Source organism: Mirounga leonina, unplaced genomic scaffold, assembly GCF_011800145.1.
Source record: "Mirounga leonina isolate KUSES-001 unplaced genomic scaffold, KU_Mleo_1.0 Mir_165, whole genome shotgun sequence".
Lineage (NCBI taxonomy): Eukaryota > Metazoa > Chordata > Mammalia > Carnivora > Phocidae > Mirounga > Mirounga leonina.
In genome coordinates, this window is record NW_023270415.1 from 1,443,673 (window position 1) to 1,467,470 (window position 23,798).

The 23,798-nt window shown below is 42.1% G+C and overlaps 1 long non-coding RNA gene across 4 annotated transcripts in view; it reads left to right on the forward strand.

The window, feature by feature from the left end:
* LOC118014802 overlaps positions 1 to 17,862 on the forward strand; it is a 38,281-nt gene extending 20,419 nt beyond the window's left edge. For all 4 annotated transcript variants that reach the window (XR_004680380.1, XR_004680381.1, XR_004680382.1 and 1 more), the window contains 2 exons: positions 16,658 to 16,769; positions 17,599 to 17,862. This is a non-coding gene — a long non-coding RNA (uncharacterized LOC118014802). The remainder of the gene's footprint in view (positions 1 to 16,657; positions 16,770 to 17,598) is intronic.
* The last annotated feature ends 5,936 nt before the right edge of the window (positions 17,863 to 23,798 follow it).

Below are 23,798 nucleotides of genomic sequence, written 5' to 3' on the forward strand. Positions count from 1 at the left end.
GTAGAGAGTGCAAAAATGGGTGTCTTCCAGCTCCTTCATCTCCAGGGAACGTTTCAACTGTCCCTGGCCTCTCCAGCGGATGCATTTTGATCAGAAAATGTATCTCCTTCACATACAGTCTAGGCACTTTTCAAACTACTATTTTTTTGCTGAGTCTTAGGGCAAGTGAGACTGATGTGAGCCCTCTAAAAAGGGAATCTCAGTTTCCCATAGCACTCTGGATCACTTGGATTGCCATGCCAGGGATGGGGTTTTGGTGAGGTTGTGTCTCTCCTACCGGTCTCAATTTGGTCTTTTTATCCTTTTTTTTTATGGAGAAGCAGTGTATCTAGTTTTCAAATCTTTTTCAGAGGGAAATGGTCCATAAAACTAAAAGACAACTTATGGAATGGGAGAAGATATTTGCAAATGACATATTTGATAAAGGGTTAGTGTCCAAAATCTATAAAGAATTTATCAAACTCAACATGCAAAACCCAAAAAATCCAATTAAAAAATGGACAAAAGACATGAACAGACATTTCTCCAAAGAAGATATTCAGATGGCCAATAGATGAAAAGATGCTCAACATTACTCATCATCAGGCAAATGCAAATAAAAAGTACAATGAGATATCACCTCATACTTGTTAGAAAGGCTAAAATCAAAAACATAAGAAACAACAGGTGCTGGTGAGGATGTGGAGAAAAAGAAACCCTCTTGCACTGTTGGTGGGAATGCAAACTGGTGCAGCTACTCTAGAGAACAGTATGGAGGTTCCTCAAAGAGTTAAAAATAGAACTACCCTACAAACCAGGAATTGCACTACTGGCTATTTACCCAAAGAATACAAGAACACTAAGGGAACCATGTACCCCTATGTTTATAGCAGCATTATTTACAATAGCCAAGCTATGGAAGCAGCCCAAGTGCCCATCAACTGATGAATGGATAAAGAAGATGACATATATATAGTGGAATATTATTCAGCCATAAAAAGAGTGAAATCTTGTCATTTGCAATGATGGAGCTAGCACGTATAATGCTAAGCAAAATAAGTCAGTTAGTGAAAGAAAAATACCATATGATTTCACTCATATGTGGGATTTAGCAAACAAAACAAACAAACAAGGGAAAAAAAAGAGATAAACCAAGAAATAGACTCTTAATTATAAAGAACAAACTGATGGTTACCAGAGGGGAGGTGGGTGAGGGGATGGGGAAATAGGGGATGATGATAAAAGAGTATACTTACCATAATGAACATAAGATATAAAATATATACAAATATATATAAAATATAAAAAAATAAAATATGATGAAAAAAGAAATGTCCAATAAACCTGTCTTAGCCAAAAAAACAAAAACAAAAAACAAACAAAAAAACCCACACAAAAAATAAAATTCTTCATAGTATTATATGGGAAGTGTTCCCCCTCTTCTAAATTTTCTGGAAGAGTTTTGGTAAAATTGTTTTCTTAAGGATCTAAGCCTGGAGTTATCTTTTTTTGAGAGATTTTAAATTATACATTCAGTTTACTTAATAGGTATAGAATTACTTAAGTTCCCTGGTAATTTGTGTTTCCCAAGAATTGATCATTTCTTATAAGTTTAATTTACAAGTATATTTTTTAGAATTCCATTAGCAGTATTCCCTTATTATCCTGCAGGATGTTTAGTGATTTCACCTGTTTTTTTCTTGATATTGGTGACTTGTGTCTTCTCTTACTTGCTTAAAGGTTTGTTGATTTCACTGACTTCTTTTTTCCTCAAAGAACCAACTTTTCTCCCATGAATTTTTTTTTGTTCCAATTTCCCATTGACTTCTGTCTTATCTTTATTATTTCCTTTCTTTTGCTTGCTTTTGGTTTCTTTTGCTCTGCTTTATCTTTCTTTCTTTCTTTTTTTTTTTTTGAAGTTGAAGCTTAGATTTTTGATTTGAGGTCTTTCCTTTTCTCCATTAGAAAGATTTAATGCTATAAATTTCCATCTTATCAATGTTATAGCTGCATCCCATAAATTTTGGTATGTTATGCTTTCATTTTTATTCATTGGGAATTCTAAAGAATGTGCTTTCTGTTGCTGTTGGATGGAGTGTTCTATAAATGTCAGTTAGATCCTGTTGGTTGATGGTGGTGTTTAGTTGCTTTGTATCATTGTTGATTTTCTGTCTAGTAGGTCTATCAATTTCTGGGAGTGAGTGTTGCGGTCCTCAGCTATAATTTGTTTACTTCTCCTTTCACCTCCATTAGTTGAAGCTCTGGTGTTTCATGTATACAAATTTAGAATTGTTATATATTCTTGAAGGATTAATGTAATGTCCCTCTTTTTACTCTAGTAATCATCTTTGCCAAGAAGTCTACTTTATTGGATATTAATATATTCACTACTGCTTTTTAAAAATTCATGTTGCATAATGTATCTTTTCCTATCCCTTTACTCTAAACCTAGCTATGTTGTTATGTTTCAGGTGAGTTTGTTGTGGACAACATATATTTGGGTCATGTATTTTTTTTTTTATTAAACCACTGTGTTTTTTATTTAACCTGTGTGCTTTTATTGGTATATTTAGATCATTTACATTTAAAGTAATTACTGCCATGGTAGGGCTTAGGTCTAGCTTTATTTTTCCTTTCCTGTTTATTCTGTTTTATATTTTTTCTTTTTATTCCTTGCTTTCCTATGTGTAACTTGAACATTTTTTTAGAATTCCATTTTGTTTTCTTTATAATATTTTGAGGATATTACTTTGGATAGTGTTCTTTCTGATTGTTCTATGTTTTACCCTATACATATGTAACATCACAGTTTACTGGTGTTGACATTTCATCACTTAAATGAAGTGTTGACCTTGCTTGAAGTTAGGTCCCTTTACTCTCTGTAGTTTTTAAATATAATTGTCTTAAGTATTTCCTTTACATACATTATCATCATATCAAATGGTATTATAAATTTTGCTTGAACCATAAAATATAATTAAAGTAACTCATGAAAGAATAGTCCATTCTGTTTACTTGTATTTTTATTCTTTTCAGTGTTCTTTTTCTGTCCTGAAAATTTTAACTTTCTTTAATTATCATTTTCTTTTACTTTCATTTAGCCAGTCTTTTAAGGTAGGTCTGCTAGTAAAAAATTATCTTATTTTTCCTTTGAGAATTTCTTTATTTCCTCTTTATTCCTCAAGGATAGTTTATTGAGATATAGGATTCACAATTGACAGTTCTTTCCTCTGGAAAATTGTGCTACGTCTTTCCAGCCTCCCTGGTTTCAAATGAAAAATCTTGTCATATGAATTCTTCTTTTATAAGTAATGTGTCATTTCACTCTGGCTCTTTTTAAGCTTTTTTTCTTTGTCTTTAACTTTCATTAATTTAATTATGATGTGCCTTGGTGTGGGTTTCTTTGGGTTTATCTTTCAACTTCTTGCAGGTTTATGTATTTTATCAATTTTGGGAAGTTTTTACTCCTTTCTCCTCTCCTTTGGGACTTTGAAAATTTGAATGTTAGATCATTTATTATCCCACAGATTCTTGATACTCTGTTCATTTTTAAGTCTATTTTCTCTCTGTTGTTCAGATTGAGTCAGTTCTATTGATCTGTCTTCAAGTTCACTGAGTGTATTATCAATTATCACCACTCAACTATTGAGTTCATCAAGTAGTTTTAAAATTTTAGTTATTGCGTTTTCCCATTTTGTTCTTTTTTCATTTTGTTAATTTTCATTTTGTTCTTTTTTAAATAGCCTCATGTCTTTACTGAGATTTTCTGTTTTTGATTTGTTTAGAAATATTGTTGAAACAGTTTTATGATAGCTGGCTTAAGATATATGTCTAATAATTCCAACTTCTAATTCATCTCTGTGTTTGTGTCAGCTAATTATCTTTTTCATTAAAATTGCTGTTCTATTGGCTTTTGGTATGATGAGTGATTTTTTTTTTTTGTATCCTGGACATTTTGTTTATTATATTAGGATACTCTTAAACTATTTATATCTTCTGTTTTAGCAGATCATTACCCTGTTTAAGTTTAGCCCATAGTTGCTGGCTTTTTTGTTGGTCTAATTCCAATATTAATTTAGTTTTCAGACTTTGCAATGCTATTCTGGTCTGACTAATTCTTCTCTGACACTTCTGGGGTTTCCTTCCTTCCTTTCTTTCTTAAGATTTATTTATTTGAGAGAGAGAAAGAGAGAGAGAGAGAGAGCGTGCATGAGAGGGGGAGGGGCAGAGGTTGAGAATCTCAAGCAGACTCCCCGCTGAGCACAGAGCCTGATGCAAGGCTCAGTCTCACAACTCTGAGATCACGACCTGAGCTGAAACCAAGAGTTGGTCGCTCAAGCAACTGAGCCATCCCGGTGCCCCTGGGATTTCCCTTTCAATCCCAGTTGGTGTTGCCTACAGGAATGGACAGCACTTCTCTGGGTTGTCTTGTGTTGCTGGCCCACATACTCTCACTGGGGGGCAGAAGCTCAGAAGCCACAAGACCTCAGTCTACTTACGCAGTTGTTGGAGGGCAGGGCAATGAAGGGCTCTGTTCCTGCTTGGCCTTACAGGTGGACTGGCCTGGCTGCTAGTGCCCAGGTCACAGAGAGCAAGTTGGGGCTTCCCACTAGGACTCTGCTGGGTTTCCTCTTTCCCAGCCCTTTGGGTAGAGAGAAAAGCTTAGAAAAGTTTTTTTTTATTTATGCCTCTTAGTAGTTCTGATTTGCAGGCTCCTCAGACCCCTTAGTTTGAGGTCTACGGCAGATAGAAACCCAGAAAATCACATTGCTTTTCCTCAGGTCTTCAAGTCTCTAGTGGCCCACCTCCTTCACTCTAGGCTTTTTGAGATCTTTTCATCATTGTTTGTTTATAATGTCCAATGTTATTTAGTTGTACTTAGAGGAGAAAGGAGAGAAAAGAACACCATCTTGTTCCAGACCCAGAAGGCTTAAATGGATTTTGCAATATGGACATTTCCTTTGCACTTACAACTATAGTTTGAGCTCAAAAAATATATATCCACTGCCTATTTGTGTAGGAATGTAGATCTTGTTTTTTGTTTTAAATTTTAACAACACAGAAAGCATTTTGACATTACTTGTGATTCAAACAATGTTAGCTCCTGATGAAATGACTTTATCACATTATAAGTATTATGTATAAGCATTTCTGTCTTATAATTTTTGGTTGACTTTTTTAAGAAATATTATCAAATCTGTAGCAAGTGCTAATTCCCAAAACTATTCAGTGTTTGATAATAGTGGTTGAGGATGGTTCTTCCAACCATTTAAAACGACAAAATCCATTCTTAGCTTGAGCCATATGAAAACAGGCAGAAGGCCTTAGTTTGTCTATTTCTGCTCTACAACTTTTACCTGTGATATGCTGGTAAATGTTTAACAGTTAGATCTCTGGAGACCAAAAGCCCTGGTTTATAGAGTTTGCTGGTTTCTGTGGTGGAAATACTCCCACCATGGCTGATTTCAAGTACCAATGTGATGTCACTCAATAAGTTGTTATGAAAATGTGTGTATAATAGGCTCTCTTGAGCTGGTGCTAGCAGACTTTAGGAAACCACTGATTGAAGAGACCTTAAGAGACCTGCTAAGGAAACCTTAGCTTCTATGCCACACACACTGAATACTTGCAGTAAGCATCATATTTTGGTAATTGTTCATTTAGAGTCTCTCTCACCTTTATCAAACATGCACACATACAGAAAAGTGGCTTTCTGCATGATGTCATTGTAATAGAACAGAACAGGGGAAGAAATAAATCAGATTTTTACTTTTCTGCACTGGGCCTGAAAAACTGGTTTAACCAATCCCACTATTTTCCTCATAAGCAAATATTTACTTTTGGAATGACAAGTCCTGCACCCCAGGTAGTGGTTAATGCCACACATTAAGTAGTGTTTCTTTATGTTATTTACAGAGGCATTACCCTGGTTTGGGTTTCCAAAAAAATGGCAAGTCTTGTTTTAAATGTCTTTTGTGGAGGCATTTGTTAATTTATCAAAGTGATAAAGAAATCTGCTTCTTTGAAAGGTACTTACTTAGTCAGCTGTTTGCTTCCTTGCCCGTGAATGGATACTTTTCCAACTGCATGGGCACCAGGGCAATATCTCATGGAACATGTTTGCTCTAATTGACTCTTTTCAGACCTTCCCCATTTTCTGGCCTTTCCTACTTTCTGCTCTATGTGCTCTTATAGCCCTTTGTCTATGGTACTGGCCACTTTGTAGCTCTGTGTTTTGTGGGCTCTGCTATAGCCCTCTGCCTGAACCTACCCTCTGGGGTATTGAACACTACCAGGACCCATGCCTCCCTACCCAAATCAAAACAATGGTTGGCATCTCCCACCATTGGAGCCACCATGGCAAAGACATGAATCCAGATTAAGGGATCTCTTTTACCCTGAGACCAATTCCATTGGGGGAGGGGTGTTTCCCTGAACCAACAAGAAAATCTCAGACAGGGTGTCCAAGAATTCAGCTCAATTCTGACACTATGTGCCTGGAGATAGCATCAGATTCCATAGGTTAAAGGGCTCAGTCCTACAAGACTGCCCTCCCCACCCCCCGCAACCCTCCACTTCAGATCTCAACCACAAGCCCCAGGTTGTTACCTGGGCTACTACTGACCAATAGACTGTGTCAGAGGTTCCCAGGACCTCCTCCCTAGATTTGATTAATTTGCTAGAGTGGCTCACAGAACTCAGAGAAACATTTTACTAGATCATATTGGTTTATTATAAATGGATATAACTCGAACAGCCAGATGGAAGAGATGCACAGGGCAAGGTATGGGAAGGGCTGTGGAGCTTCCTCTGCATGCAAGCCAACTCTCCCCTCACTTCCACATGTTCACTAGCCTGAAAGCTCTTTAAATCCAGGCCTCTTGTTTTTGTTTTGTTTTGTTTTGTTTAAGATTTTATTTTTTTATTTGTGAGAGAGAGACAAGAGAGAGAACAAGCGGGGGAAGGGCAGAGGGACAAGCAGACCCCCTGCTGAGTGGGAGCCCAATGTGGGGCTCTATCCCAGGACCCTGAAATCATGACCTGAGCTGAAGGCAGACGCTTGAGCCACCCAGGCGCCCCGGCCTCTTGGGTTTTATGGAAGCTTCATTAAATAGGCAGAATTGATTAAATCATTAGCCACTGGCATCTGATTCAATGTCCAGTCCCTCTCCTCTCTGGGGAGGTTGGGACTGTAGGACTGAAAGTTCCAAACCTCTAATCATGTGGTTGGCTCTACCATAAGCCAGCCCCCATCCTTAGATGCTTTCCAAAAGCCACTCATTAACATAACAAAAACACTCTTTTATCACTCTCAACACTTAGGAAATTCCAAGGGTTTTGGGAGCTGTGAGCCAGGAACTGTGGATGAAGACCAAATATATCTCAATGATCAAATATATATATTTTTAATAAATCATAATATCACAGGGCCAAAGGCCTGATAAGCGTCAAATGCGGCTGCAGTATTAATAGAGAGCTCTTGTCTCATTGGGTAATCTTGGAATGGTAGAATTTCTGGGAATGAGCAGGGCAGTGGGACAGTCAGGATTCTCAAAGCAACTGCTGACCTCTGTTGCTCACAAGACCTACCTGAAGTTTGGTGTAAACAAGTCAGTAAAGTTGTTCTCTTTGCCTCATTTATAAGCTGTCTGCCACATGGAGTCAAAGCAGAGCTTAATCCTGGAAACAAGGGGGTTACATTTCTTCCCTGGGCCTACCAGTGACTCAGGAGTCTGTCAGCACTTTTTATTTTGGGAAATGGGACAGAACCTTATCTGTGGGAGAAGGGTTTGAAAGCATTCTACTAAATCCCTTTGTTACCACTCTTCATAAAGCTGAGGGCCTATCTGTGTGCAGATGGAGGAAGGGTGCTAGACAATGGCAGAGCAGGACCAGGATTGCTAGAGTGGTGGTTGTACACTATCAGGCATCACCGCCCATCCCATCCTGAGTTACAGCTACCCCTATTGAGGGCTGGTGATTGAAATTTATGATTTGAGGGTCTTTTGTTTTTCTTAAGGATGCATCACTTGTGGAAATGGAACCTCCCCAGAGGGAAGTGCAAAACTTCTTAAGAAATATCAGTGATTTAAATTCTTAATTATGGTTAGTTCATCATATCCTTCTCAGAAGACTAGGGGCCACAGGGAGGGAGAAAAGGGCTCAAGGAGATGGGGTGTCTGAAGGTAGCAGCTCAGAGATAGCTGAGGGCAGACAAAGGGCAAACTTTGGCCATTTCACGCTGTGGCCTCTGGCCAGCCCCTTGGAGAAGCAGCACAACATTAACTATTTCAGCAATAACTTTATAAAAGGACTATGGGATGTTCAGGACATTCACTAGGAGGACATAGACACACATTTGCCTATGGGACCCTTGTTTTCCAAGAACGTAGCTTTTATTTTAGTTGAAACAGATCCTGACTTAGTAGAGTCACAGCCTCTTTCTAAAGCACAAAAGCAGAATGGGACTTGGCTGGCAAAAGAAAGAAATTTGCTTTCTGAGAGATGTCCAATCACCCATGTTTCCAGGACCTTCTATAGTTTCTTTCATATTACTGTATGTGGAAATTTCTTATGCAGAACAACATTCTGAGGCATTACACAGTCTTAATTTATCAAAGGGAGATCATGCTCACAGTGTAGAGCTTGGGGAAAGAGCTAACTTCTATTGAGCACCTACTTTGAGGTGAGAGCTTGCCTAAAGTTCTCAGTTAAAACCCCATTCTCTTAGTCAGCTTGGGCTGCTCTAACAAAATAACACAGACTGGTAGCTTACACAACAAACATTTATTTTTCAGTCCTGGACCCTAGAAGTCCAAGATCAAGGGGCTGGCCAATTGCATTTCTGGTGGGGGCCCTCTTCCTGGCTTGCACACAACTTCCTTCTCCCTGTGTCTTCACGTAGCCTCTCCTTGGTTCATGGGGAGACAGAGATCTCTCTCTTCCTTTTCTTATAAGGCCAGCAATCCTATCAGATTAGAACCCCACCTTTATGACTTCATTTAACCTTAACTACCTCTAAAAGCCCCATCTCAAATACAGTCACTTTGGGGGTTAGGTCTTCAACATATGAATTTTGTGGGACATGATTCAGTTCACAGCACCCACTCTGACTCAAGGTAGAGTGTGTTTAAAATAGTAAAATAGTTACAGAAGAGAAACTGAGGCCACAGAGGTGAAGAAGTAACGAACAAAGAAGTGACTCACCAACTCCAGAATGCCGGCTGGTCGGATCCAGATATGCTCTCTCCATGAAGCATGCTAAGGTCCAGACGCTGGGCTCTTTTAGGAGGAAGGGCATGGTGAGACCTGCATCCAGTCTATCTGGAATGAGCCTGAAAGCTTCCTGGCAAAGGGCGGGCATGTAGTGCTTCTCCTCTGTAAGTGTTTGGTAAGTTGAAAAGCAAAATTCTGAAAAAGTGGATAGTTCCCTCTGATATTCGAGGGCCAGTTGTGCACTCCATATTCCTCAGAGAGGAACAGAGGCTCTAACAAGTGAATATTGTGGGCAGAGTCCTAAGAACTTGTGATGGAACCATGGTGCCAACTCAGGTGACCAACTGTCACCTGTGCTAAATTATTCTCTATCCTACCTGTTCACAGGGGACTCAGAAATCTCACCTTGGCTGAGCCCCCCTTTCCTTTCAGTCACTCATTTAACATTTGCTCCTTAAATATTTATTAATCCCTAAAGTGTGTGGTGCTGTTTTGTGTGCTGGAGGTAAGGAGGTGAGCAGAACAAAGCTGCATCCTGATTGTCAGCACTCCATTTCCTTTCCAGGAGGCACAGTGGGCAGGGGCCTGGTTACTTGAGGCTTCTGGACAAGCCTGGTGTTGTTTATCTCTATTTCATTTAATTTTAATTTTATTTAATTTACTTCATTTTATTTCATTTAACTTCATTTATTTTAGGACAAATGCAGAAAGCCATGCTGCCAGAGGAGATAGTGCCACAGAAGAAACTAATTATAAAGACCAAGTGGTCATACACTGGCAGGATTTGCTGCTATAATCAAACGAAACACAGTTAATCTGGCACACATTTCAGGATGTACTTACTGTGTTGTATGATAATCAGGCATAAATGATCAGCAGTTAACCAAAATAACTATAATCAGTGCGACTTTAACACAGACAAGTCATCTTCTAAATGTTTTCTCTTATTAGGTCTCTAGCACTCAGATCTGGTGTCACTCTAGCTCTCCTGGTACTGTGTGTGGCTGCCACATCCCAGTGTGCAAAGACAGAGCTCTTCATCTCGTGTGCTCCATCAGCTGGGCCTTCCTGGGCCCACTAGCCCTGCTCTGAGTCCCTTCTGTACCTCCTCCCATTCACCAGAATCCCCACATTCTTCTCCCTGTCCTACCAGGTGCCTTTGCCCCCGTCCTGAGCCCAAAGCTGTAGGAAGAGGCTGGGATCTGCAGGGCGTGTGGTCTCCCAGTGGGAGCTGGCCAAGTGGGGGAGGGAGAGAGATGGAAAATCTACAACCCCTGGAGAGCCCGGGGTGCAGGAATGGGAGGGAGGTTGCGAGCCAGGGCAGCAGAGGAACATAGTCCCGGTGCCCACACCTCTTTCAGATCCAGGCTCCAGGGACTCTTGATGTGATTTTAGGTGTAAGGAGGATTTATCCAAAACCCTCCCCTCCAACCAGACATTCCTTTAACAAGACACAAAGCTTCCATTTAATGATTGGAGATAACAATCTGAAATGCAAATGCTTGGAGAATTACTACTCTGGCTTGAAAGGGTTTGGGATCCAGGATAAATAGGCTGCTTTAATTTAGAAAGGGGTTAAGAAGCAGGAAGCCCTGGGAGACAGGAGAGGGCAGGAAGGAGATGCCTTTCAGGAGGGAAGGAGGAAAATGTGATTGGATTCTGAGTTAAGTTCCCAAATCTGCCTCAGGTCTAGATCTGTTCTAGGCCAATGGGAGTTGTTGGTTAAGCGATGTTGGGCCACCTGCATGACTCATATACCAAGTTGGCCATTCTGTCATCAGAGGACTTTGTAAAGAGTGATTCTTGATAGAAAAAGATGATTTACAGTTAATAAAGTGAGGTTAGATTGCAAGGAAGCTGTCTAACATGTCAGGCATTGCATTTCAGGGCGATTACTAGATGCTTTGGGTGGAGTTACAGGCATAAGGCCAAAAGTTGAATGACTTTAAGCCACCCAAGTAGAATGATTCTTGCTGAGAAATGGATGGCCTGAAGTGTTGGGGGGCTGGGTGGCTGGCGGGCTGGGAGGGAGTGGGGGCCGCCTACCTCGGGAAAGGATCTGGTGGTAGCAATGCATTGCTTTGTAGGGAAGGCTTCCATAGAAGGGTCAGAGGAGCATAGGTGCCCAGGACGAGAGCAGACACTACTTTCCCTGTGTCTGGCTGTGGGCCATGGCCCACATCCCTCTGGGGCCAGGGGAAAGCCTGTACCCCAGCCAGGGCTGCCCCCAGACAAACTGCACTGAGCATGCTAGGAACATCAGAGGATTGAGGGCCAAACTATAAGTTTCTTAGGAGCCCGGGAAAGAAACAGAGGTTCCCATAAAGTTCCTCTAATCAAGGTCCTATCAGTACAACAGAATTACTGATTTCAGGATTATGCTCATTACTTAGGGGGGCAACACACCCAAAAAGAAACGAAAGACAGATGGCTCACTCTGAATCATATTTTTTTATCAGACAATACTTAATGTCCAAGAAGGCAGAAGAAAAAAATTAGAACCCAGATTAGTCTGATGTAGCACATTCTCTTGTGATTATTTCGATTTCTTGGATTTCACTTCAGAGGTTGCTCTTATTTGGGACAGGATGCCAACTGTTGTCACTTAAGACACATTTCACAGCAAAGCATTGTTCTGGATCTCAGGGAAAAACACTGGTCTTTCTGAAAATCTTAAATTCTCAGAGTCATCTTATCCACTTTCTCCCACCATAGAGAATAACATGTGTTTCTCATAAAGTTGTACATGTTTATCAAATATGTAAATTAACAAATACCACAGACATTTTTGTATTATAAAATATATATGAAATATTTTATATTTAATAGGGAACTTTTCTTCATCAGAAAGGGGGTGGAGGTTGGTCCATGCACTAGGACCTTCCATCTGGAGTGGAGAATTCCATTCCTGGCCATTCCTGGCCCAGGTCCAAACTGTAGGCAATTGGCCCACCTCTTCCTGACTCCCTTTCTGAGTGGGCGGAGGAAGCAGAAGTACATGCCATGCAGTCACGGGAGCCCGGAGATTCAGCTCATCCATGTATCTTCCGTGCAGTCCTTGAATAATTAGGACATGCATAGATTTAGGATATCAAACCCCAGGGGAGGGGTGGGCATGTGTTCTCTGAAGAAGCCCCCATTCCCACCCCAAGGATATGATACACCTGTTACCTATTCACAGAGTTAGTTAGGCCTGCTGGGAAGGTTGAAAATATTACTCGAAATGAATTACCATTTGATTTAGCTATCAGTTAGGATTGTTGTTGAGTCTGTTGTTAATTCATAAATAAGCACATAATTATATCCTTTCTATCATCTTTGTACATCTCCTAATCAATTCCACTCATAGATTGTCACTGCGGATCTTCCTTCCTGCGTGGAATGCAACCCCTGCCCCACTAGACCTAGCTCAAGGCTCTCTTTATGAAACCTTCCCTGATGGATTCTCCCAGTGTTGTGAGTTTCCTTACCATTGAATCAACTCTACATCATGTAACTTACATCTCAAAGCAAAATAGTAATTAATTCCTATTTAGCACTCACAACATGCCACTTACCATTCCAAATGCTTTTCAAATGTTAACTTGTTCCACATGCATAAATCTCTATGCGACAGGTACCATTTTTATTCTCTGTTTGCAGACAAGAAAAGTGAAGGCCTGAATGGTCACTCCATTTCTGCATGTCCTACCACTTGTCAGAGTTATAAAACAAAGCTGTGTGTCTGGGCATCTGGTCCAGTCCCTCTCCACGGGCATTCCTCTCCAGGGGAGGCATGAATGTGAGAGCACTCCCTGCCAGTGACTCCTGGCTACATACCAGAGTGATCTGCAGAGCCTTTACAAATTAAAAGTTCCCAGGTTTCCCACTCAGAGTCTGTGATTTAGTGGATCAGGGAACGTCTTCAACTTCCTTCAGTGCTTTGAGGGTGAAGCCAAGTTTGGGGAACTTCTTTCCTGTAGCACGATCCTAAGTGCACAGTAGGGGTAAAATGAATGTGTGTGTGTGCGTTGTGTGTGTGTGTGTGTGTGTGTGTGGATTGCCTAGCAGAAGCCTCAACATCAGAGTTCTCAGATGTATGTCAGTCTGTAGATCATATGACAAGTCACAGACAGAGGAGAGCTGTCACCTATCCTATCAGGTATGGAAAATTTTGACAATGGTTGGTAACTGATTTTAGGGAAATTTATTGTAATTTAAAATAAAAACTTCTAATTGGAAGGCAAATTTCTCCCCAAACTCATGCTTCCAGTTTTGTCACTTGCCTCGGTACTGAGTCCTCTTGCAGGTCAGAATGTGCCCAGACATGCTCGTGGGTGACGCTGATGTCCAACACTCCAGAGGGATGGCAGTGAGCCACAGAACGCGGAAAAAAAAAGCTGTTCACTCTTGGTGGAGAGGTAGCCTTAGACTCTATTAAGTTAGTTGTGTCACTGTGTATCAAAGTCCGAGCCAAACACTTTTTTAAAAGTATAGCACCTTGTTCGTGGTGCGGTGTCCACTGGCATTTTGTTTGGTCCAGAAGATGGACAATCAGCCGGATGGGCCTCCCCAGTGTGTGAGTCTCACTGCCCTTCACACCCTGCTTCCCCTCCACCAGAACTGAAGAAAGATATTTTAATATGAATTTCTGCTCCCTGCAAGTTTCCAGAGTTCACATCTTTCTCTCTGACATCAGAGCAAAACACAAAACGGCAAAAGATCCCAGGGTAGCAACTATGCAGGATTAATTTCCCTTTCTTTTGGCCCTTCTCTCCTCCTCTAAGGGTTAAGTCTGTGGAGGGAAGAATTGCTAGACTTTGTGTCTGTGCTTGGTGGGAACTATTAAATTACTGCTGGATGTTTTTGATTATACCACACATCAGTGCTTGAGCACCGAGGCCCTGGAAGCCACATGTGCCTCGCCGGCCTGGCCTGCGCCTGTGCCTGGCCCCCGGCACCCGGCCCCACACTCGCTCGCGGGGGCCTCTCCATGGCACCGACACAGTGCAAGGATGGGAGCTGGTGCTGGCAAAGCGAAAGGAAACGGGCAATAAAACCGAGAGCTGAGCGGCTTACTGGAGCCAGGACGCTGGGGTCTGCTTAATTGCTCCGAAATGAAAAAGATTCGGGGGTTTTCATGAAATCCCATAGGTACACTTGCCAAGCCTCAAATATTAGATTGAATTACAGTTTCTAATCCCTCCCCTCTCCCTCAGCCATGTGTCTTATTTCTTTTAGAGGTTTGTCCACAGCTCTGGGCCGGGAGGAGAAAGGTTAACCTGAGCGGTAGCCAGGCTTTCCCAGGTCCCTGCGAGCACACACAGGTGCCCTCTGGGAGCTCTCCATCACTGGGCATCCGGCATCCATTGGTGCCAGTGCTCCAGAAACATTGAGAACAAAGGTGTGTCCCCCAAGGCCTAGGGGCGGCCATGCTCTGGGGGTGACCAGGGTCAAAGTGTACAGATCATTTCTCTGGACAGAATTGGTATCTTTTATCAGAGACTTAAAGGAGTCTTGCAAAAGTTAAGAAGTATTAATAGAGAAAACAGAAGTATGGTAACACAGTTAGGGATTTTCCTGGGGGAGAAGAGGATTTTCTGGACTGCCTAAAGGAGGAATGGGAAAAGTGGACAAGGTTGCTGAAGTCAGAAGCATAGTAGATAGTCAGTATCCAAATGACAGAGAGGGGAGGGGGCACAGCATTCTCCATCTGACCTCAGCGGTGGGAAGTGTGTCACTGAGCAACTGAGGGCAGGAAACCTGGCTGCGGTAGAAAGGATGTAGCATGAAAACCAGCCCGATGAGTCATGCAAGATGAACACTGGCCTATAATAAGAGCAAAGAGCTGTTAGAAGGGAGAAGCCAGGAGCACAGGGAGGTATAGGAGGGGTGGGCGGGAGGGCAAGCGGGGCTGATGGTGTGGCCTGCTGCTCCCAGTTCATACTGGCTTCACACTCTCCAGGCAAAACCTGGGCGTGGTGGACACGCTAGTGTGACCTCTGAGACTGAGCTCAGAGGCAAGGACTCGTTCTTCAGGCAGGTTTTATCTTCTCCGGGGCTTTTGCCTAACTCACCTTGTTTGTCTCACAAACCTTCAGGTTTCTTTTTATGTTTTGTGGAATAAGTGTATTGGGATTGTTCCATAAGACACAGGCTTCAGGGTCGGGGGGTGGCAAGCACCGAAAGGAACTTTCCTTCTGGGTGATAGAAACTCTCCAAATTTTCAAAGCATTCTTAGGTGAAAAAAAAAAAGGCACTGAGGTCTGTTTTGAGGAAATGCGCGAGAAAAGTGATAGGAAGACTGAGAGTAACAGTGCCATGGTATGAAATCAAGGAAACTTTGGAGACCATCAAGATTAATATGTAAGGAAAACAGGGGAAGTCTACCTGAGTGTGAGCTACTGATTCCATCATCACGAGTGAAGAGGCTCTTTGTTTTCTAGTTCCTAGTTTACTGAGCACATGGCTTAGCGTAAACTGAATCTGGTGATTCGGTTCTTTCCTGCACTCACACCACTAAGTTCATAGTGTCTTCTGTGGCAGGGTATTTACTACTGCCTGGAGGTGGCACCTCCATGACAAGGGCACCATCGCCGTCATGACGGTCTTCCTGTCCCCCATGTCTTCCTGCCTCTCTGTGGTCCGACCTCGTATCTCGTGTTCCACTCATCTTTGTGGTTGTATGTCATGGGTTTTTCCAAATCAACTCTGTGTGGTCTTTTTGTGGTTTTGTTGGTGGATGAAGGACCTGCTTCTGTGACAGCACGGCCTTCTAGAAGTAGTCATCCAGACTTTCAGTGTGTGCTGTTCCCTCAAAGAACATTTGTACCCCATACTTCCTTGGCAGACAGAAAACTGGGATCTTGTGACATAGTTGCCATGGGATGATTCTTGTTCCCAGGGAACAACATGATTTTCAAGGTAAGGACAGTAGCTAAACCTCAGGGTGAGGAAAAGCACTGTGGAGGCAGAGAGGCAGATGAGGCACAAAAGGACAATTCAAGTGACTGTCCAGCTTCCCCAGCCTTTGGAGAGATGAACTTTCCAGATGCCCTTATTCCCAGCCTTATGTCTTCATGTGAAGAAGGCCCACACATCTCTCTCTGGGGGACCACAGGCTTGTGAGCTCTTCTTCAGAAGAACAGCACCCACTGGCAGATCTGGTGAGCCTGAGCCTCGTTCACACCCACATGGTGAAAAAGGGGTCTCTGTGTCTTCCCTCTGCAACTGGACAGAAGGAAGGAGCAGAGAAATAACACACACTCTCGTGGGGACACCGTGGGCTCTTTCACATACATCATTTGATTTAACCTCCCAGGAACTTCCTAGGAGCTAATTATTATTCTCATTATTTTAAATAACAAAACTAAAGCCCAGAAGAATATTAGTTAACACTAGCTGTTGTAACAAATAAACCCCGAAATGTAAAAGGTTTTAAAAATGACAGAAGTCTATTTCTCGTTCATTTAAATCCCAACAGGTGTTCCTTCTCAAGGGGAACTCTCCTCCAAGCGGTACTTCAGAGATGTGGCTCCCTCCACTCTTGAGACTTAAATCACTTTCAAGTCTTCTGCAGTGCTCTGGCTCCAATGGTGAGACTGATTTGAAAGAAGGGTATTTTAGAACTGGAATGAACCATAGCAATAAGTAGTCCAAACTCTGTATTTTATTGATTAAGAAACTGAGATTCAAGAAGATTGAAGGATTGGTCAAGTCCTAGATAGAGATAAGATTTCCCCCCTCAGTAAATTAAAACAAACAAACTACAAATTCAATTCAGCTTTTATTTGTAGATATGAAGCATAGGGGTTCAAAGTTCCAGAAATCCTTGGTATGGATATTTGGGCAAGGAGAAAATAATGCATGTGGCCGTAGGCAGTGTAGGAAATGCCTTTGAAGCGGGGTAACAGTAGGTGCTTTTCTCTGCCACTTCAATTCTCACCTGCTTTTCAAAATATTTGTTTCTCTCTATTGACTAACAGAAAGTGTTTCCAATAGGTGACAAGTGGGGTTTCCTGATTCAGCATCACAAGGGCAAATCTGATTATGTCTTATCTTTGGTATTCCCTATATTCCCATGAACTGCAACTTGGAGCAGGATAGGAAAGAGAGAAAGCAAACGTTTTGCAGATCTTTATCAGGTTCCCCTGAGGGAAGCAGGAGAGGAAAAAGCTTGTAAGACTAGCATGCAAGGACTGGCTAGAAGAGAAGAGGGGTAGTGGATAGAGAGGAACCCAGTTTTATACAGAAAACAACAGCAAAAGATGAGTCAGGATAGTTCTGGTACAAAAATATACAGGGAGGGGATGAAGAAGTGATAGGGTAAATATCACCCTTTGATTCACTTCTATCTAGAGCCACAGAATGAAATCACTTCTCTCCCTAGGAGATTAAAATCCAGTCTCTCTGTCTCCACCACAGAATGTCTGCCTTTCTCATTAACTGGACTTCCATATGTGGTACGGGATGACCTAAGCTGTGGAGGGCAGTGAGCTGACCAGAACAAAGGTCAGATTGTAATCTCCAAGCATCAAATCTATTTTTTGTCCACACTCTCAACATCCATTTCCTACCACCAAATAAAAGGTAGAAGAAAGAACAACATAAAACTGTAACAACAAAAAGGTTGTGATGTGAAATAAAGCCCTGGAAATGTCCATCTGCTGTTATCAACACGTTTGGGACTAAAATCTTTACCACTAATTCCTGTTTGGCTGTGGTGGTGTGCAGGACAGCCCTAGGGAAATCTGTAAGTGGGGGGGCGGAGACACACAACCTGTTAAGGAGACCATCACCAAAACGGAATGCATGCTTAGTAGACACAGTAAGTCCAGGTTTGCATAATAATTTTTTTTAAGGGAGAGAAATAATTTGTAAGAGAAAAAGTCATTCATTTTGAACACTATATTTTGTCCATTTGGTTGTTTGTAGTGGCCAAATCTACAAAAGTGCAAAACTTAAAACAACAACAACAACTCTCATTGAAATCTCTTGGACGATATACAATCTTCCAGAAAAGCCCCTGTGTTTTCCTTTAAGTTAGACAACAAGTGGGGAGAAGTGGGTTTGTTGTCCTGGAATACATGGTAGCAGAGGTGGAGTTTAAGTCTGAAGTTTGAAGCGTTAGATTCTTATCAATTGTGTAGAGCAAAGTGGAAATAAATTGTACATCGATTTCAAGTGAATTAGTTTCCTGAGCTCTCTGGAGGCTTGGGTGATTTTAGTAGTGGAATTCTGATGCTCTCCAACACCAACAAAGACAAAAAACATACAAACCATGGCTAAGATTGGAGAACTCTCAACTACAATGGAATTTTTAGACATCTTTTTTTAAACAGCACTGGACTGAAATATCTGAGAGATTTCATTATAATGTTCAGATCTGTTTCCTGGTAAAGGTAACTGCATGACCGACAATGAAGTCAGAATGAAAAATGAGGATAGAGCAGGAAAGATAAAAGACATCTTTCTTTGCAGTAGCAAGCGTTTGGTGACCAACTGCCTTATTTTACTTTTTAAAATTTTGTTTTATTTTCCGATTTTATTTGGTTCATAATATTATTTTCCTTGGGCTCGATACGGCAAATGTGCAATACTTTTGGCTACTTTGGAGAATAAAATGGAAAACCCTGTTTCTGGACAGGAGGAAACGGAGCTCCAGCATACAGCTGAAACGCCAGTGACTGGCAGCCTACACACTCCTGCTACAGGCTCCTGGAGGGAGGGCTGGCTTGGGTCTCCACATATGCCCCCTCCTCCTGCTCCTCCCCCTCCTTTCTCCCACGCTTCTCCCAACGTGTAAGAGCTTCAAAGCAATCTCTAGTAGCTAAGTGACCAAGTCTTGGAAGCCTGACATTGGGATGTTCTGGAAAAGACTTTGGAAACAGAATAGGACAGGCAGCAAAACCCAGCTGCATCTAGAAACAGCTCTATTTTGGTGACAGTTCCTGTGATGCTTTCAAATCAGCAAAATATCTCTTTAAAACAGATAATCTTCTGGCTGCTAAGCTGGGTTGTTTTGTTTTGTTTTGGTATGGAAACATTTTATAGTTCAGAAAACTTTCTTGAATAAAAAAAGTTATATATTTTCTTCAATACTGCAATCAAGTAGCTAAGGTGTTGGAAATGTTAACAGCAACGAAACCATATTTGTTGTAAGAACTTAACGCTCTGATTGCTTGCATTTTTCCTTCTACCTCCCTCCACATTTCTTTTTGTCTATTAAAAGGATACCCATGATGACCTCCTGGGTATATTTCTAAAAAAAAAAAAAAAAAAAGAATCCTTTTGTCTTAAATTCCATTAGTTTTTGAGCCTCTGGAATTTCACAAGAGGTGTCAAATTTAGCTGACCCCAAACTTTTCACTTGAACAGAAATAGAAGCCTAGAGGGGAAAAGCCATGCTGTGTGCTAAGGATATATGACCCATGAAAAGAACTACAATAGAATATGTTAAATGATCTCGTTAAGAGCATTACAATTCCTCAGAGTTCTGTTTTACCTCTCTTGGAGTGGGGTGTATAGAGCTTTGTTCAGATTTGCTGTGGCTGATTCTAATAAAAATAATTTAAAAAACAAATCTGAAATGAGTTTTTATTCACTAATTTAATGCTTTTACCAATATTACCTTTTTTAGTTTCTTCACCTCTTTTGTTGTCAGTTGTTATTCATTCATCGATTCAATTCTTAGTAAGTGCCTATCATGTTTCTATGGGGAATAGAAAGGTAACTAAGAAACAGATCCTACCTGCAAAGAATGTAGTCTCAATTTTGTAATTTTAGACTTGAAATATTATGTCTCTGATTTTTTAAATCCAATGAAATGATGAGATGTTATTTATATGTCGTGCCTTGGGTGCATTCTATAAACACACATTGGTATTTTATGGCAAACTTAAGCTGCTTTTTGGGGGCCTTTTGCCATTTATGGTTTTGCTCATACAACTCTTTCTGGCCTTTAGACTTTGCTCAGAAAGACCCTTCGCTATTTCTAGAACAGGACCTCACACTTCTTGGGGATAGCAGACGTGTATAGACATGCTTGTTCTTCCTCAGAATCTGTGCAGTCGTGTGTGTGAGACTGCACATGAGCACAGAAAACTGTCCCCGCCATGGGAACTTGCAGTACTGTGGAGACAAACCAGGCAGCAAATATCTACCGTAAGACAAGTTCCGTAATAGAGGTTCCTACCAAGTGCTACTATGGGAGCATAGTTGGTAGGACCTTGGAGAAGGGATGTAGGTAGTTTGGGAAAGTTCAAAGCAGGAGATGACACAGGATGCCCGGATGGAAAAGAATGGCTTAGAAGGCAGGGGACGAAGAAGCTATCCATCCAGGGGTTTTGTGGGAGACGAGGTAGAGCCTGGGGCTGTTGTTCGTCCCTCTGGCCAGAGCTGCCTCCATAGCTGACCCAGTATGCTTGTTCTTCACCAAATCCAGTCTCAAGGATGCCTGTGACTCTCCAACACACATGCCTGTGTGAGTCAGTCTGAAGGAATCCAGGGGTGGTATGGGCCATTCACTTGCAGATACTCTGAGATTCTCAGAGAGCTGTCCTTGGAATCTGGGAGGGTCTAACAGCACGCCCTCTGCGCTCAGAGGGGAAAAATAATGTTTGTTCTTATTTTTGAAGACTCTTTCTGCTGACTTCAGCACATTTCACCACATCTGCATAGCGACTAAGAAAGTCCCATATAAAGTCCTGTAGTGTGCCAGGCACAGCCTGACAGGCACTGGGGCGGCCTCAGTCTTACCCTAGGGGTCTGCCCAAGTACACACAGCTGACAGGTGTGCAGCCCAGGTCTTGGGACTCTCTGTCCACTGTACCACATCAGTCTGATTTATTGGAAATTGACTTTTTTAAGACAGTGACAGTCTTGTGATTATGCAGAATGATAAACTGCTTTATAGGCATCTGTAAATTCCTGGCATCTGAAATTCCATCTCTAGGGGTTTCTTCCTCCTATGAATCGTTGTGAACAGAGGAAACTCCAGCAAGTCTTATCAGTTGTGTATGCAGAGAATATCAGAGGTTCTTCTCAGAGCTGGCTGTTACTGGGGGGCTGTCAGGGAGGGTGCTGCCCAGCTATCACTGGGCAGTGAAGGTGGACAGAGCTGCAGAAGCCTGGAAGAGGAGAGGCACTGGGAGATGAGAACCATTTTACCCAACACATACTTTCTATTTAGGACATGCTCGAACTGCTTCTTGGGTTGACCATCCAAATTTGCTAGAACTTTGGTTGTCAATGTGACAGCAGCAATGAGGGAGGGTAGTCTGATTTCTTTCCTTGTGATCCGGGCCTCCGGTTGTAAATATTTTGGATGACTTCAGTGGGCTCCTCCTTGTCACCCATAATGAGAACAAGCCACAAAGTGGAAAGAAGCCTGGGTGGGACAGGCTCACCTTCCCTGCAGAGTGGGCTGACAACCATATCCTATAAAATGACCCCTTCCCTTCTGCTCAGGGTACCATGTGAAGCGGGCACAGTGGAGATTGCCTGGGAGTGTGGCCCATTTCTGCTGCTCCTGGTAGATTCTGGGCAGCTAAGGAGGGGCTGTGTAGGCTGCCTGTGTGCTCAGAGCCAACCGGCACCACGAGCTGGGACACAATTAACGGGTAACTCGGTCCTTTTCCAACCTAATTCAGATGTTCCATTATGAGTCTTTAGAGTTGGACCAAGCTAGTCCAAATATCATTCTGTTTACCTGACCTAGTAAAATGGCTTGTGTTTTTTTTTTTTTTAAACAGGGAACTGAATTCGTAGCTTTTTTCACCCTACAATTATTGTACAGGAGATCTGGAAGGGAAACTTCTGGATCTTAATTGCTTCATTTTGCAGAGTTGCTGTGTACCACAGCGGCCAAAGCACAGGCTTTGGAGGCCTGAGGACCTGGGTTCTAACTCTCAGGTCTTAACTGTGTGAGATACACAAGCTTTTGATGTCTGAGTTTCTTCCTTCTAGTAGGGGAATAATAGTACTTACGCCCAGGTTGCTCTAAGGATTATGTGAGCTGGCCATGTGGAGGGCAGGGTGCTGTGGTCATTGCTATCAGTATTATCATCATTAGCCTCTGGAATTTAAAGGTCCTGTCTGTGCTTAGAAAGACAGGCCCAGATCTAGTGTAGAGCAAGTGGCCTCTGTCCCCAGTCCTGAGTCTGGTCACTCTGTGCTGTGTCATCTGGAATACGCCCTGTATTTATATGTGGCACCACTTACAGTCACCCACGCAATGCTGCACTGAAAGCAGACCAAGGGCACAAGTGGCATCCTTTTTTTATGCTACACAGATATGCTCCTGGGACATAGAGGAGAAGGAAACAAGTTTTAAGAAAATATAAGACCTGACATGACTTTGAAGGTAGGCTCTGCCCTGTCCCTGCGAAACCTGTAGAATGCCCTTAATTTCTTGAAATCTTGGTTTCCTCATCTATAAAATGGGGATAACAGTAGAGCCTCAATCGTGGGATAACTGTAGGAGTGAACAATCTGTAAAGGTACGTCGCACATTGGCTGGCACACAGCCAGCACCCCCCACATGGAGTTACTAATATTCCTGGTACATCCTCATCATCCTAATGAGGAGTGCTGGGAGGAAGGTGAGGACCTTGTCCTCTTCCATTTGAGTGCTGGGAGAGAACCTCAGCACTCTGCTTCCACGAGTTCCACAAAGTCACAACCTGTAATTAGTCACCTGTGAGGAGCTTCACTCCATGCCCGTCTACCTGCTCCACAGGGAGGGCTGCTGTTTGGCCCTATGTGAAGTAAGAATCCCATCTGTTTGCTTTTCCTTCTTGGATCCTGGCGCCTGGACCTGGCACATGGTAGGTGCTCAATAAATATTTGCTGAACAAATGAATACAGAGGGATAACACATCCTTGTTACTTCTCTGGACCATCTCCTTCTGGGACAGTTGAAAGAGCACAGGCTCCAGACGTAGCCTTGGGTTCAAATCCCACGTACCTGGCTGACTAGCCTTGGTGTCACTGCTGACACTTGTGCCTCGGGGCCCCAGATGTGAGGTGTGGGACTGGTGACCACACCTGTCTCCCAGGGTCGTTCTGAACATCCAGGGAAGTAGTGGAGGATGAATTTCAGCAATCTTCCTTTCTTATGAAGACATCTTATAGGAATTGAACTAGCATGTTGGAGTTTTCTTAATCACTACATCTTACTTTTAATACCTTTTCCAAAGACAGGAATTCTCCTGTTTTTCATTAGTTTTGTCTGTATAAACAGATGTGCTGGACATAAATGAACTAAAGTAAAATCCAGTTTCTAAAAACTCATAAAAACTAAATTATGCCAGATTATAAATTTGATCTTGTATTTCAGCTTTTAGAAGCTGACCACTCTGATTTAGTAAAAATAGGACAGTGTTTTTCCTCACTGAGGCATCTTAGGGTCACTATGCAATTTATAAATTTGTGTCTCTTGCTTCCCCCCCCCCCCAATTTGTTTGCTAGGCTAATTCTGATTCTATGTTGCTTTGCTCCTTAGAGACACACCTGGATGAGGACAGCTTACCCAAGAATAGGTATCAGCTAGTGTTTAAGAATCTTCTCAAAAGACAGTTCTTTCCAGAAAGTACCCTCTCCTAATTCCAGGATCCTAGGAAGGG